Genomic DNA, 3,791 nt, shown 5'->3' on the forward strand with positions numbered 1-3,791 from the left:
CGGGGGGGGGGAGAGTGGGGGCGAGAGGAGAGGTGGGGATCGTGCGGGTGAGTGGGGGAGGGGGTTAGGGTTTCGTCGAGGGAGTCGGGCCATATAGGCCAGGGAGGGGTGCTGGGAATGGGCCGGCCTAACTGGTGGCCAGGTTGGCCGGCTGGGCCACGAAGCCCACTGGGGAAGGGGGGGTTTCTGTTTTCTTTTCTTGTTGTTTTTCTTTTTTATAGTTCCTGTTTTCATATTAGTTTTACTTTATTTTTAGTTTTATAAAATATACCACTAGCCCCTAAATTAGTATTTATAAATACTCTATTGCCACATGAATTTCTCCTACCTAATAAAATAGATTAATGTTTTAATAATTATAAAATGCATTTAATTATTTGTTTAAGCCACTGTTTTATTTAGTTTAGTGCTTTTAATTATTTTATAAAAATGTGATCCTCCACCATAATTACCTAAGCATTATTTGCCACCTCTAGAACATTTTAATTTTAATGTTTGAAAACTTTACCGTTGACTTGATTTTGAACCTTGAATTCGAACGAGATTGAATCATCGTGAGATTTACAACAGTAAGACTGGTGACGTGGCATCATTACCAGAGGTTACTGTAGCTTGATTATCCGGGCGTCACAATTCTCCTCCACTACAAGAAATCTCGTCCAGAGATTTAAGAGTGGAGTAAGGGGGAAAGCTCTGGTTACGACATTCAAACGGATCTCCTCGAAGAAGTCAATCCCTTTCGTTGATGTCTTCAAGTCTTTATTCCAAAGCATCATGATGAAGTTGTCGTCCTTTCTTCAGGAACTCCATCGTACTTACGATAATGACAAGGGGTAACTACTGAAGAACGGACCTTCAAGGTCAACTACCTAGCAGATAACTGAGAGAATGTGGTAGAAGTAACTCTCGAATAGATACTTAAGAAATTATCGAGAGTAAAGTAAGAAGGTACCATGAGAAGTTTCAAACGGGTAGGCAATCGTTCGATGTCTGAAACAACACACGAAAGGGGTCCAAAGCAACGAGATTGAATATTGCATCTGTTTCCAGAATAGATCACTAGGACGGTGGCCCGTGAATTACATACGAGGCCACGCGCGAGGAATAACCTTGGGAATATGGGGTGTACAAGAAAGTCAGGTTTCGATCATGTGGAACTGTGGGTTATGGGCCCACCATGTAGTTAAAAGTAGGAAGGGCGATGACGTCTTGCATGATCATGTAAGGAAGGTATGTTAGAGGATAGCCTATCAGTTATGTCGGCAACAATATCAGTACCAAGGGCGAGGGACGAAGAGAACCATTTTCCTGCTCGTTGTAACGAGGCGGGCCTATAGGCAAAGTTCTCGTCCATCGGTGGTTACCGGAATGTCATCAACAAAAGTAACAGGGTCTTACTGACAGAATTGTACACGAGGGGTCTACATAAGCAGGGAATTAATACTGCTTAGACCATAATGATCACTAGAAAGGGTAAACCAAGTAATGGAAAGGAAAATATGATTATCAGATATTTCAGGGGTATATCCTTCCCAAGGACAAGCAGAGCATGATAACCATGACATGATGTTAAGTAGAAAAGCCTCTAGGTGAGGGGAGAGAAATTTTCATGACATTATCCATACAACGGTTTTTGGATAGTTGAGCAAGAAACAATTAGCATTGAGCTTCAAATGTTCTTGTTGAAGAACGGAGTACCATAGACATGCTTCGAGATAGCATTGACATGGTCAACAGGTGAAAATCAGACTTTGGAAACAAAAAGGATCCATCAGGAACAACTTATAGAATAAGTCTTACCATTTCCCCATGGACGAATGGCTAACCTTGTAAAAGGATACTATAGCAATAGGTCCTCCGAACAGGTGGGCTAGGCATGATATCACCTTACTAGGTTATATAAGGACCAATGTTATGACTCTTGGAAAACGTTCCAACCATCATATCTGGCCGAGATTCAGATCTGATTGGTGTCAGGATAACTCAGACTCATGATGCCCGACAAGGAAAGGGGGCAACACAATTAGATGAGATTGAGTTGCAAAATTCTCGGGAAATGTACTATGGAAGCAAGTTCTGAATCATGAGTTCATCATTTAACCAAGGAGAGGACGAGGAGGTGGCTGATGAACTCAACAATTATTCATTGAAATTTTCAAAAGATGGATTTCCACACTTATGTGAACAAGGAGATAACATTTGTCAGATCAAATGATGTAATGAGGCATGCTCGAGGAAAACATACACAATTAAACATTGGTTGAAATGTGCACCCGAAATATGGGCTGGGTTGCACGACCAACATCGGAATGGTGATTCAATAATCAATAGTCTAAAAATGAACGGCCGACCATTAACTTCAAAGCAATAGGGTTGCTAGAAGGGCAGAATCCAAACAGCACCGTTCACCTGTTGGTATCCCGGTTAGATCCAACACGGGGACCAAGAAAGAATGGTGATGGTGATAAGTATTACCTGTATCAAGAATTCTTAAGAGGTGGAGTAATCCTCACGACCTTCTTGACATAAAAGATGGTAATACTCCATGGTAAAGAAGAACAAATGCTAGGTAGCAAGGAACTCGAGGTATAACACGGAACACAAACAAGTTTTTGTTGGAGGGAACGCAATAAAGAGGTCGATGACAACAAAAATCATCGAGGGCAAGGATGGTATTTCTCATCATTAATTCAATTTATATCTTGGAAGAGCATCAGAATGCAGATGGTGATCATGACACATTTGTCGAGAGATTCCACGAAGATGTAATCGATCCGCGATCACATCAAGTCAAAAGAATGATGAAGCAAGAGGTTATTGGAAACATAGGTACGACACAAACTTGAAATCAAGATTGTTGTTCAAGGCGAACTGATATGACGAGGAAGATCGACGTAAGCTTAGCTCATTGTCAAAAGTTGTGCTCCGGGATTAAGGACCAGGTAGCACAGTTAAAATTTAGCATGGTAATGATATGGCCGATCAGGCTAGGAATGACATGATCGGGTACAAACTCGTAAGTAAAGAATATTAGTAAGAGTTGTTGAACCGTAATGCGGACTCGGTTCAGTTATCGGTGTCTTTGAGTGTTTAATAACTCAGAGCCCATGAAAAATTGTAATCAGTGAGTATGTAGTACTTGATGAAGACTCATAGGAAGATATGCAGTTCCAAGATAATCTCGAGATACCATGGGGTAATACTCGATAACAGATCAAAGTAGAGGTTGTACCGGGGTATTGATCCACAGAAGACAAGTGCTTACACTTGCATCAAAAATGGTATTTAAAGGAGAAGATGGTCGGAACCACGATTGTAAAAGGCCATACCCCAGATATAAGATGAACTTATATCAAGGGAATAATTAATTTTAAAAGAAGCTTCGATGAGAAGAGGTACATCGGGTCCATGGGCATGAACACAAAGTTCAAGGTCGACTCCCACTTCTCCAATGCATAACATTTCATCCACTTCTCGTGTTTGATTAAGTTGCAGTGTTGAAATTTTATCTGGCGAAGCACCAGAAGAGTATGCCTCGTGAAAACTTTCGGGTTCACACGGTCTAGAGAAAGCATATGTTCAACCCTTAGTGGCTTCTTAGAAACATATACCACAAGTTTCAAGAGTAAATAACACAAGCCCGAAAGCAGAGTATGGTTGGCCAAGCGGAGGATACAACTTAACAAAGGCATTAGGTATCAGGGGAAGCACTCACAAAGTGATCAAATGTGAAGGACACTGTCGGATAATAATCCAACAGTGGATCGGGCGATCCACAACGGAGTTGATGT

This window comes from Triticum dicoccoides, chromosome 3B, assembly GCF_002162155.2.
Source record: "Triticum dicoccoides isolate Atlit2015 ecotype Zavitan chromosome 3B, WEW_v2.0, whole genome shotgun sequence".
Classification (NCBI taxonomy): domain Eukaryota; kingdom Viridiplantae; phylum Streptophyta; class Magnoliopsida; order Poales; family Poaceae; genus Triticum; species Triticum dicoccoides.